The sequence below is a fragment of the Petaurus breviceps genome, unplaced genomic scaffold, assembly GCF_028583685.1.
Source record: "Petaurus breviceps papuanus isolate PSGF00001 unplaced genomic scaffold, PetGlider_PUasm1.0 90731, whole genome shotgun sequence".
NCBI classification, from domain to species: domain Eukaryota; kingdom Metazoa; phylum Chordata; class Mammalia; order Diprotodontia; family Petauridae; genus Petaurus; species Petaurus breviceps.
Genome location: NW_027187325.1, coordinates 5610010 through 5624268, shown reverse-complemented (window position 1 = coordinate 5624268; position 14259 = coordinate 5610010).

Below are 14259 nucleotides of genomic sequence, written 5' to 3'. Positions count from 1 at the left end.
CTTGACAGAAGATCTAGGTTCAAATTCCAATATAGCCTCTTAGTAGCTGAAGGCCTTAGGAGAGGTCACTTCAGATTTTTGTTTCCTCACCTGTAAAAAGTGAATTTGGAATACATGACCTCTAATATCCCTTCAAATTTTGCATCTATGATTTTAACAACCTTGACAATTGCCTGTGGTAGAAGTTGCAAGAATGCAGATGGCCACTAGATATGAGGAGAAACTTACTAAGTATTACAGATGGCCAAAAGTAGAATAAACTATAAAAGGAGTAGAAATGATCAATTATTGAGAATGTTTTTTTTTGTCTTGCCCCTTTGTATAAGATATTCCCCCCTAATTAATAAAGAGTAAATGTAATATACAAAACGTTATCAAAAGAACTGCAAACATTTATCAACTTTATTGAAAAAAACTCCATGTGCAAACAGAAATCCAATCAAAACAACACTCAAGTTTTACTTCATACTCAGCAAAATGGCAAATATTACAAAAGAAGAGGATGTTCAACATTCAGGGCATTGTGGAAAGATGGTTGCACTATTGAACTGTAGGTGGAGATGGAATTAGTGGAACCACTATGGAAATCAATAGGGAAATATTGCTGAAAAATTGACTAAAATGTCCATGATCTTTGACCCAGAGATTTCAGTTCTAGGTACATGCTCCAAAAGAATCAATAGCCAAAAGAAAAGTCCCACAAATAACAAAATATATCTAAAATTTGTATGCCTATTTAAGGTTTATTAGATTTTAACTTTGCAACAACCCTGGGAGGTAGGTGCCATCATTATTTCTATCTGACTTGTCATGGGTCACACAATTAATAATTACCTCAGGCTGGAAAGGAACTACGTGCTTCCAATTTCTAAATCTAGCACTCTTTCTACCATACCACCTGGCTGCCTCTTTAAAGCAGCTTTTATTTGTTGTAGCAAAAAAATGGGGAAAAAAGGAAATGCCAATTAATTAAGGAATAGCTAAATAAGTTGTTGTAACAAAGATGTAATGTACTATTTTTCTGCTATAACATACTGTTATGATGAATTCAGAGAAACATGCAAAGTTTTTGATGAAATAATTGAAAGTAAAATAAGCAGAACCAGACAAACCATATACACAATCACTATATCAATAGAAATGTACAGAACAATAAAAAAATTGAAAATGAATGCTATAAAACAATAATGACCAAACTTGGCTCCAAAGAAGAGAATAAAATGTGCTTCCTCCATCTTTCAGAATCAGGATACTATATAAGTAAAATACTGCATAAATTCTCAGAACTTTTAAAAATATATTGCTTAGTTTTAGATATTTTATATTATTTATTTAATGTAATAATAACATAATGTTTGTATTATAATATATTATAGATTATAAAGTTAAATATAAATAATATCTTTATTTATTTTATATATTGCTTAGTTTTACTGAGCTGGTTTTTTACTCTGTTTTTTGTTCTTTGTGATAAGATCTATTTCTATGGGAGTTTGGAGGGGAGTGATATATTGGGAAATGTAGGTTATGTAAAACAACCAATAGTACTGTTTTTTTTTGGTGGAATATAAAACCTTAACCCACTTAAATTGGTGGAATTTTAGGCAATAGTTGAGTAGAGAAATATTTTATGGGAATATAGGCAGGCGCTTTTTTTAGGTACTCCCATCATAACTAGGATTTTTAATGAAATGGCTCAGGCCAAATTAAGATGTTCAGTATGCAGCAAGCAGGTAGGCTCATTAACAAGGAAGTATTTGGGACTTGCAGCAACAAATATAAGGGAGTTCCAGTGTGAGTCAACAAATGTTCATGCAGGTTGGTGAAATATGACAGTAGGCAATATGAAGACGTCAACAGGGTCTAGCAGAGGGAAGTCAAACTCTGCTTAAAGGAACTGAAGTCTAAGATCATAACTCCAAACCCATAATGATTGGGAAAAGGGAAAGATAAAACACCTCAGTCTGAAAAGAAAAGGGAATATTAGTCAGGGAATTGAATCAGAATGCAAACATAAGGTGGAAAAGGCAAGGGTTCAGTTACTGGAGCAGGAGTTTAATCTTAGATGAATAACCAATATCCAGTTAATATTCCAGGTACAAGGTCAGATTAGTAGCTAGTATTTAGATTACCACAAAAAGCTGAGCTTCCTAAGTTATAAATTCATAAATCCCTATAGTTCTCTTCTATTAGCACTAATAGAGAAATATTTAGGAAGAATAAGACTAAATGAAACATATTTTAAACAATGGCAAGTATGGAATGACCTGGTGCATAAGTAGGATCAGTTCTAGGTGAATTCCCTGGTTGATGAGAGTAAAGACAGGACCCTAACAAGAATATTTTCTTCTGTGTGTTTTTCTTATGTAAAATAAGCCCTGAGACAATGTAACCACATATATTCCATTTCTGAGTGATCATTAGGGCCTAATGAGAAAAAAAAAAAAGTCTTTCATGTATAGCCCAGGCTATGTTAGTAAATATTTAGCAAGTGACTCTCAAAAAAAGAGGCAGGGGGGACACACAATATATTTTATGGCTATCCTGTATTATTAATATTTTATCTACCATTTTCTTAAATCCACACATCAACAAAATAATAAATTAAAGCCCTGATTGGTAGTGTTTGCAATGCATAAATGCTCACTCTGGAAATTTATAATGGATCAAGTATGGTTTAAGCCGGTTCTACCAAACATCTCTGTAGGCCAGGCTACATCTCTAATATAAGAACATTTTCTGAGATTCTGTTTCATAACCCTAAGAGTGTTGTGATGGTTGTGCTTCTTACTGATGTTTTTATTTTGAGAACTTCAAATATAATATTTTGTCCAGGGATTGGAAAGGGGCTTTGGAGCCTGATGTGGAGCTGTTTAGTAGCAGTGGTTAAGAGGTTCTACCATTAGGGTCTAAAGATTTGCAAGCAGAGTAGACTAAGCTAATTACTACTGATTCCTTAAATAATGCCACATAGTTGGCTACTTTCTATATCCAAAATGATTTATGATCTTATTGTGTTCACTCCAGGGAAGAAGATGACAACCATTCATTCCTAATACTGTGCAACTCCCGGCGATGCCCTCCCATTAATTGGCCAGAGGAGTTCCATTCAAAGTCCTAGGGATCTTCCTTTATTGCCCCTAACTGTTCCAGGCTGCCCACCCATCATCCATCACCCTGTGACCATATACTTCATATGCTTCTGAGATACCATTTAATTCTATTCTCTTTCCAAAAGCTTCATTTATTATATGTTGCAGCCTCCTTCCTTTCATCATGGACTTCCTTGTTTCTTCTGTATTACATTACTTTTTAATTCTTTAGAGACTAATCTGCCATACAGAAATAATGGTAGATTATAAGAATCTCTTATAAAAATTTAAGGAAGACTATCTGCTGGTTATTTTTTCATTTTGTATACTCCAACCAATCTTTCTAGCCTCACCTTATAGTTTTTCTAGTTTCATTTCCTAAACTGAACTTCTATTTCCCTAAAATACCTTGTACTTTTCTATCTCCAAGCCTTTGCTCATTTTGTTTCCCCTGCCTCTTGAAATCCTTTCCACCCATCCAGGCCCATGACATGTAATGTCTTCCATGAACCCTTTCCTTATCTCATCATGCAGAGTTTCTTTCCTTCTTTGACCTCCCCTAACTCTCTGCATCTTCTTTGTGATACTAACAATGCATAGTTTTGTTGCTTATTCATTTATATTCATGTCTTATTCCTCTACTAGATAATAAGGTAAGACACGAAGTTATTCATCTCTTTATCTCTTAGAGTGCCAAGAATAGTGTCTTATTTATAGTAGACACCCATTAAATATTAGCGGAATGAGCATATGTGTTTAGAAACTTCCCCTAACTTTATTAATGTCTCTGTCTGTCTTCCTATTCTAGATCAGTATTGAATAACTAGTGATAGCATATTGCCAAGAGGAGAAGTATTCACAGAATAGGAAAACACAGCAACTATTTAAAAAACTTCAATTCAATTAAATTCAACAGTATTTGTTTAGTTCCTGTGATAGATCTAGGTACTAGAGAATTTTTAAAAAGCAACAATTCTTGCCCTTAATAACTTCATATTCTTTTAGAAGGAAACTATGTTAATAAAAAAATTAAATACAAAATATACATAAAGTATTTTCTGAAGAGATCATGCTAGCAACTGAGTAATCAGGATAGACCTACAGGAAATACTACTTGAACTAAACTTTGACTAAAATTATGATTCTATGAGGTAGAAGTAGTGAGAGAAAGAATCATACATATGGGAGGACAGCCTGTGAAAGATCCTGGGTTCAAATCCATTTCATTCAATTTCAGAACTAGAAAGATCATCTAGTTAAAACCCCTTATTTTACAGATAAGGAAACTGAGGCTCAAAGAGATTAAGTAAACTGTGCAATATCACATAGCTAATTAGGGACAGAGATTCACCATTGCTCCTCATTATACATTTTTGAGGAAATGGTCCTCATATGACCAGTTTTTAGAGGTTCAGATCAAAATATTTTATAGCACCTTTTTAAATAAATGTCTAGCAAAATAAAAGCAAGATAAAAGAAATTATATTTTTAAAAGATTAATATTATGGGATAATAAGGAAACTTCAAAATATATAAATATGCAAGGAGGGATATTTATAAATAAGTAATTACTACATTCTGGTCTGATATTTTTCATTAGATTTTTTTTCAGAATTCACAATCTACCATTATTTTCAATTTATGATAAATGATAACCTGGTATTGCAATCCAATGGTTAATAATAAAAAGCCATTCTATGACCTTCATATCAAGGGAAAGATAGTGTGTATCCACCTTTTGTTTAAATAGGGGTTAAATGTTTTCCTCCCTATTACTATACCCTAATTAGGAGTCCCCTCCATTATGTGGTTTCAAGGAATCTATTGTTGAATCCCATAGAAATGGAATAAGATTAGAACAACTGTGCTTAGTATTTATATAGCAGACTGTCATGTTGGGTAGAGTGTATATTTATGTGAAAGACAATAAGACATAGTGGATAGAAGACTGACCCTGAAGTAAGAAAGAGCCGAGTTCAGATTTTGCCTCTGACAAACAATTGAACCATGACCTATTCTACTACTTAAATTGTCAAGTTATTTAACCTTTTAGTGCCACCAGTCTTACTAACAATTTAAGTAGTAGAGTAGGTACTATTATGCATTGGTAGAGGGAGCTCCCTCCTGGGAGTTCATTATAGTGATGAAACTACAGACCCAGTCTCTAAAATTTATATAATATTTAATAGTTACAAAGTTCTTCTTCTCTGTTATGATCACTTTTCCCCATGATCTCCATTCAGCAAATTTGAGAAATGCTATTAATCCTCCTTTTACATGGGGAAACTGAGATTTGTTGGAAAATCAGTAATGTAGCCAAATCTAGAACTCCAATCTTCAGACTTCATCAACTGTTCCTTCCATTACATATTTAAATATTTTATCTTTTGTCTTGATTTCTTTTATTACATAGACACAGTTTCAACAGTTAATAATTAGTAATTTAAATGAGAGGTCCATAAAATTTTAAATACTAGTGCCATTTATGACCAAGAAAATATTAATCCAAGAAAATGTAAGGGAAAGAGAAAAACTGAAAATTCAGAGTAGGAAAATACTATTTCAACTAATAGGCATTTCACATTTTCTCAAGAGTATCAAAGAAAACTTACCCACCATTAACTGATTTTTGTTTTCCTGAAAGAATAAACAGAAAGGCAATCACACCCATACTAATTCCTCCCTGATTAAGAACAAATCAGGGTTATCAACATTTGCCATTTGGGAATTTTTTCTGATTAAACTTGAGATGAAAAACTGAAATATAAATGTGTCTCAAAATAAGGTGCACAACACTCAAAACTCACCCCCAAACAAATGCTGGCATCCCTGTGGGAGTGACCATAGGCAAGTAGAGCTCTCTTTCACCATGACAATGACCTCCTGTCAGGTTACAGTTTGTCCTGAGGGAGCCACTCATTTTCTGGTAACCAGGTAAGCATCCATAGTGACCTGGGTGGTTGGTTATTTAATGGAAATTAGAAGATAACAGAGAAGTTATTCTTTTGAGAATTATCGTGCGTACCTGGAATCCCCATAGGGCCAACACTCAGAAAGGTTAGGCCATGCTGAGACTTAGATGGAAGATCGCCAAATCCAGACCTGGACCATCATAATTCAATAGGTGGCACACTTAAACCTCTGTCTTGATTAAATAAATATACGATCTTTGAAGAAGTAAATTAAACTTACTGTGGTCTATGATTCAGTAACCAAAATCTAAGACTTGTTTTTATCTACTTTGAGACATATTGTTTCATCATGAAAAAGAGAAGAAAAAAAAACTGTACAAAGAAGAGACTATTTGTCAACTGTCCAGATGTTTTATCCAGATGTTTGACAAGAATACTTGTATATTTAACCATTTTTGTCACTTTTCCTTTGGCATTTGGGAGACATGTAGACATAACTAGAAAACCATAATCTTACAATCTGTGGAATCTTTCAGATAGTACATCATTTGATGAGCCATAAACCAAATAAAATTATACCTCTTCCAAAATGGCTCCTTTGACTGCTCCAGGCCTCAGTGATCTTCATTTTTTTACATTCTACCACATTTATTTTATGTACTACACAATTCAGCATAGAATTATATACTGTCATATTTCTTGTTTTCTGTTGTTTCTTTTAGTCAAGTCTCATCTGCCCAAACTATTCTTTAAGACCCATAACTGTAGGGACTATGTTCTGTGTTCCTAGAGAAGCATTTAAGTCCCTTTGTGTATGTATGTGTGTATGCATATGTATGTATATATATATATATGTATATATATGTATATACACGTACACAAAATCTGATAAATTACAATGAATTAACAATTGGTGAATGTCAAAATGTTTAAATACTATTTTGTAAATGTTATGTAATGCAATATAGGGGAAAGATGGGCAAATTTAGAATGAGAGGAATTCAGTTGTAAAATTAGAAGGTTTAACTAAATGATCTTTACAATCCCTTCAGTTCTAAATTCATAGTCCTTTAATCCTATAAACATCGTAAATGAGACACTTCCTACTAAAATGTTCAAAAATCACTGGCCACAAAATTCAACTTGGTTATTAGTAATAACTAAGCTGTGTGATACAGAAAATGAATGGACCTCTCAATGGATGAAAGTCAAACAGATGGAGAAACACAGGGAGAGCTGTGAGGAGCTTGGCAAACTGAGCTTCAACCACATCGCTGACCTTGTAAAGGTATATTTGAATACATGACCCTGATTGCTGAAGTTGAAAGCTACCTTGCTTATTGATGCTTAGGACCATGACTAGAACTAGATGTTCTTTTTATCTAAATCTATTTGCTCATCATCTACCTACGTAATAATTAACAGAAACCGGATTCGTCAGGGACACTCAAACTTGGGCAAAGGTCCTTCACATTGGTGCTACAGAGAAAACAAAAACAAACATGTATAGAATGAAAGGAAGATATTAGAAGAGGAGGAGATATTGAGGACTGATGAATTTTATTTCTCTACCTGAATTTCCCCTAACTTCTCTCCCCGGCTAAAATCTCTTATTATAATCTTATCTGTCCATTTTGCCCACTGGCCCTGAATTAATCTTCCCGACATATGGAACTTTTGGTGTTCATTGTTTTTCCATTAAGGAACCACTGAAGAGGAGGGTGACAATGTCAAACTCCTTACCCTGATACTCAAGACCCTCTGCTATTTAGCCTAACCTGCCTTTCCAAGTTGTTTGTTTTCCTCTATTGCCCTATTACAATCCTTTCTTTTTCAAACTTGTCCATACTGGCCCTGAATACACCTTAGAATTTCCTAACTATGCTTTTTATACAAGCTAATCCCTAGGCCCGGAATGTTTTCTACCTTCTTCTTCCTATCTGAAGCTTATCCTTCATCAGTTTTGAAGCCTAATGTTTCTTCTATATATAGCACCCTAGGTCAAATCCTAGTTCCCCTATGGCGTCTTTCCTGAACATTCCAGCCAAAATGATCTTTATGTACTCACTGAACTACCATTGCCCTTTATTTAGATTACATTATGGTAGAGAAGAAATAAAAAAGTAACATGAAATGCTTATTATATGTCAGGCACTGAGTTAAGAGCTAGAGTTACAAAGACAAGCAAAAAGAAATAGAACTTTTGCTCTCAATGAGCTTACATTTTAATGGTGGAGGACAAAATGTAAAAGAGGGCTTGAAAGTATTGGAGAGGGATGGACAATAGTGACTAAGTCCGCAGAGCCAGAGTCCAGAGCACAGTTGGAAATGGAATGAAGCATGATCAGACTGGGTCCCCAAAACAGTGGCCCTAGAAGAAATGCATCAATGAGAGGGGGGAAGCAACAAGATGGAAGGATATTCTAGAAAGCAGCTGAGTCTAAGATCTATGTCTAAGATCATATAATCAGAAGAACATTAGGAGGGGAATAAAACAATTTATCTTACATTAGTAGATAGAGTTTACAGTGGATGGAGCTCAAGGGTACATGAACTTGGGTCTCAGTTATGCCACTTACTAACGATGTAGCCCTGGGCAAATCACTTTGCCCTTGTGCATCCCCATAAAATGGGAATATTAATTCTTACATATGAATGTAGCAAGATGAAAGCAAAAATCTTCTGTAAACTGTATAGTACAACATAGGATATGAACTATTCTTAGCTCTTTTACATGTGTGATTCCTATCCCATCAGCTAATTTGCAAACTCCTGGAGAGCAGAGATCACAGCTTCCAGATTGGACTCTCCATGGTACCGTGACTAGTGTTGGACATAGAACAGGTATTCAATAAATAGTTATTGAGTTTATCTTAATAAAAAAATGAACATATGAGACAAAAAAATGAAGGATGTAAAAATACATACGAAAACAGCATTTCCCTTGTATTGACAGCAATAACCCATTGCTTGTGAGTAGCTGACAAAGCATATTGCCCATCACTGTTAAAGTGGCAAAGTACCATTTTGTGCACACTCTCTTTCCATGTTCTTTGTGAAATAGCTCAGTGTTGTTCCCATTGTTTTACAGATGAGGAAATGGTGGCATCCACCAGAGCACTTTAAAAAATGTGCTTCCTGTCATGTACAAGGCAGTGAAAGGGCTAAGATTTCATTTAAGTGTGTCAAAGGCTCCAGTTTAGCCCACTGATGTAACTTAGCCACTGACAGGACACTGTGGTGGAAGAAGTATAGACTTGGAGTAAAAAAGTTTGCCCTCAAGGAACTTACATTCCATTTGATTGTACATAATCTGCTAAATTATGACAAATTAGTATTGAAAAATGTTAAAGTGATGAAAAAGCTGCCTCTGATAACTTGTGTGCCCATGAACAAGTCACTTTTCTAGGATCACAGAATTATAGATTTTGATTGGGAAAAGGCCTTACTTAGAGGTCATCTATTTCATCCTCTTTCTTTTCCCAGATTTACAGAAGAAATAAGGCTTAGAGAGGATAAATGACTTGTCCAAGGTCACACAGGTAGTAACTGAAAAGGACAGACTTTGAACCTGAGTCATCTAGTCCTGAACCAGCACTATTTTACACTGTACCACATCCTGAAGTCTTTTATTATAGTCCCATCTATCCATTTTGCACACTGGCACCAGATTAATCTTCCTAACATGGAACTTTGGCCTTCTTTGTTTCTCATTAGGGGAAGGACAAAGTCAAATTCCTTAGCCTAGGACTTAAGACTCTCTACTATTTGACCCAAACTGCCTTCCCAAGTTTATTTTCCTCTTCTGTTTCCTCATCCACACAACGGGAATGTAAGAATACCTGCTTCACAGGGTTATGCTGAAGATTAAATGAGATAATGTATGCTAAGGGCATGAAAGCCTTAAAGTGCTATATAAATGGTTTCTATCATTACTCTGATCTGTGTGTTGTTATGGAACATTGGGAGGCATGGAAGCATGTGACTGCTGTTTCTTGAGCAAAGTTAAGAGGTTCTCTCATCTACCCCCTCCAGACAGGCAGGAAAGGAATTGTAAAAATCCTAGCTGATATTCATGCATCCTTTCACTGAAAGCTCTCCAGGGATGGTGGCTCCATCAGTTCCCTTGGTAGCTTTTACTGTCTCACAACTTTCCTAGCTTGTTAGTTTTTCCTTTCGCTGAAACTAACCTCCTTCTGCGCCAATCAAAACTCATTTTCTCTTCAGGTTCTCTGTTGGGAAAGGACTTGCGAGGTATTATAATGGATTATTTAGTCAATGAAATTCAGAAACATATATGTTAAAATAAATATATGTGATATAAAAAAAAACACCAGCCCCAAATAAGGAGAGTTTATGGAAAGCTAGAGCTCCAGAACAAAGCTCTCTGATTTTAAAAATTAACTTTTTTGGTAGACATTAAAAGAAAGAAAAGAAAGTACTAACCCCAGGGAGGTTAGTGTGGGGTCCTCCATCATCACTTTCATTTTTCTCTACTGGCTTTTCTAAAATAAAGTAACAAGCCCTAGTAGGAAGAAGAAACAGATCAATGCAGAGAAATCAGCGGTCAGTCTAGCTTCTGAATTAAAGACAGTAGCCCAAACCAGTAATGCTAGAAGCAAAGGGAATCTTCTCCATTCCCTTATATGTGATAAAGGTAGCTGGAATTCTCTCTCTTTGGTTTCACATTTTTCAAGCTCTTAAAGGATTAAACTTTTTTTTTTGAGAAAATTGTATTTAACTCTAAACATGGAGTATGCATTTCTGAATCGGTTGCTTCCACAAAAATGAGCTCCTTTCTCTGCTCTAAGCTTACAAGTAAAACATTAATTTCTATTCAGGGTCTGGAAGCGTACCACAGAGGAAAACACCTGCTGACTACAGGTAAGACTCACCATACTTCTCTCACCTCCAGTCAAGTAACTAATAGAGCACTAGACTGGGAGTCAGGAAGACCTTTTTATGTACTGTGTAAGCTACTGACTACCTCTGTAAACCTAGCTTAGGCACTTAACCTCAACTTCCCTCAGTATTTCTTCATCTATAAAATGGGGTGGGGAAGGCATTAAGTTCAACAGACTCTAAGGTTCCCTCCAATTCTAAATTTATGATCCTATGAGCTTTAAAATAAACTGAGAGATTTTTCATTCTGTATAAGGTGAGGCATATAGACTGTAGAAAAAAACACAAAAACAAAACAAAACTCCAGATCCATGGCATTTAAATTTTGATTTTAAATGAAACAAATTCTCATGCACTTTATCTCTCAAATCAAATAATACTGGTACTACTCTACTGTTTGTAAAGGACTTTACAAATATCTCATTTTATTTTCACAACAAACTTGGAAGGTAAATGCCATTTATTAACCCATTTTTACAGATCAGAAAACTGATGGAGGCAGTGATTGACTTGTTCAGAGTCAACATGGCAGCTATGTGGCATAGAGAGCTGGGCCTGGAGTCAGGAAGATCCAAGTTCAAATCCAGTCTCAGACTAGCTATGTGAATTCAGACTAGCTATGTTAAGTCCCTTAACCTTATTGGCCTCAGTTTTCTCATCTGTAAAACAAACTGGAGAAGAAAATGACAAACTACTACAGTATCTTTGCCAAGAAAACCCCAAATGGGGTCACAAAGAGTCAGACATGACTAAAACAACTCAATAACCAGGGTCAGAAAGGTAAGAAGCTTTAGACCAGTTTTAAACTTAGATCTTTTTGACACCAAATCTAGCACTCTACTACAGCCACCACACTAAAATACCATCTGATATTCACTTCGTGCTCCGCACAATGTGAGATACTTTAAAGGGCAAAGAGAAAGTAGTATTTCCATTCTGGAGGAATCTTTAATGCACGTAAAGAGGGTGATGATCTCTTGAAGTTTAGGAACATGCTTCCTTTTACTTTTAGACCTGGATTCAAAATAGAGCATTTCATTTCACATTCTTTCTCTTATATTAACAAATTATGGGGGCAGCTAGGTGGCACAGTGAATAGAGTAGCAGCTCTGGAGTCAGGAGGACCCGAGTTCAAATTTGACCTCAGACACTTAACACTTACTAGCTGTGTGACCTTGGGCAAGTCACTTAACCACAATTACTCTGCCTTCCCTTTCTAAAAATAAAATAAAAACAAAATTATGTAGATTTTAATAATATTTAAGAACAATAACAATGTTCTTAAAGAAGCAAGCATCATAAAATGAGAAATCCATAATCACTTAGTTCTTCCACTACCCCAGCAAACTACATCTCCTCCCCAAAACTATTAACTATTCTCTCTCCTGCTCCCTCTGACTGAAATCAGTTAATAAGCATTTATTAAATATTTAACATGTGCCAGGCGTTGCACTAAGTGTTGGGAATACAAAGAATGGCAAAAGACAGTTCCGTTCCTTTTGGAGCCCACATTCTGTTGGGAGTGAGAACATATAAACAGATGTGTATGTACACGTTAGATACAGTGAAAATGGCAGAGAATCTCAGATGAAAGGAGCTAGTATTTGGGGAACTTGAAGACTTTTTGCAGAAGAGGGATTTGAGCTGACACTTGAAGGAAGCCAAGGAAGCAGAAGGAAGATGTGAGAAGGGACAGCACTGTAAGTATGGGAGGACAAGCAATAAAGAGGCACAAAGTTGGGAGTCTGATCACTCTCAGCTTCTTGGAAAAGAGAAACTGGGCAGTCATTCAATATGGAGAGGGCACAGTAATGTACAACTGTGCCTCTAGGGGCCTTGGCAGCAGCTCTTCGGATTTACTGGCTTCTTGCTTTGCCTCAGTCTATTGTAGGAACTTGGGCTTCTCCACACAGTAGTTGGAACTGTCCTAATCACTGGGGTTCAGTAAGACAGGAGCAAAGCTGCTCTGGTCTTGCCAGCTCCCCACAGCTAGGGGAAAGACTACGGCCTCTCCCTCCCTCCCCAGCCATAGCTCAGATGTACTAGGCCTCCCTCATTCACATTAGTGTCTGCAACCTTTTCTTGCTTCCTTGCAGTGTTATTTTTTTTTCTTCAACTAACCAGTATCGAGAAATATCATATTAAATGTCATTATCTGGGAAATACTGCCTAGAGAAATCTGGGATTCAAATTCATTCAGGCCCCTCTTACAGAGGATAGGACAGCTACATAAGAAATTACTAGAGAAAAATACAAAGACAGACAATAATCAAGGCCAAATTATATAGTACCAACTATATGAGGTATAGCAGCAGCTCAGGGAAGAGAGAGACTAATGTGGGAAGAAATAACTGGGGAAGGATGTAGGGTGTCTATACATGTGTGAGAAGAAGGGGCAGGGTGTAATGTAGTTTCATTTGGGCCTTAGAGAATGGGTAAGATTTGGACTGGGGAGAGGAGGAAAAGGGGGTAATTTAAGCAGGAAGAATCACATAAGCAAAAGTACAAGAGAGAAAACAAATGGAATATGAATGGTTTATACATGGTTCCTGATATATTTTTTTTAAATCATCTTTCCTGGAGTATAGAATGCAAGGAAGTAAAGAAAAACTAAGATGTAAAGGTATTGGATGATTAGTGCCTTATTTGTGCAGTCTTGCACTGAGGCACTGTAGCTGGGCCAAGAGGGGATAGGACACTGCACTACTACTGCTATGGAGCTCAGGCATGAGATCTGGTCAGTGTAATCTACCTCCAATTAGAGGTCTCCCCTTTCTCCCACTCTTCAGGTCTTTAAGTTCCCTATCTTGGTACCTGGCAGAATAATTTTACTTGTGTTTCGAAGCTAGGGTTTTTATAAAAGGGGAAATTTTAATAAAAGTAAATAAAGTACAGTACGGATCAGGCATGGGACAAGTAATTTATTCCTACACACTGAAGAAAGGCTAAGCAAAGAATTTATAAGCAGAATTAGTAACTTAACTACTGGCATAATTTTCTAGGAAGATGATATTTAAACTTCATCAGAACATAAAACAATTTGTGAGATTGCCGATGAGACACTTTACCTTTCTCCTCTGCTCTACACCATCAATCTACTTGGAACCCAAACCCTCTCTGAACCCTATGAAATAATAGAACTATAATTGTAGCAGTAACAGCAAAAGAAAAAAAAAAGGATGAAGAAACTAACACTACCTTACACATAACATTCTTCTATCCTTAACTTCTTTAAAATATATATTTTTTAGAGAATTAAGGGTAAGATTATTATAATTTATTTACTGTTTATCATTTTTAATACATTTACAAAGCAAGAATAATACTCCATTGACTTTTGATGTCTTGGGTTT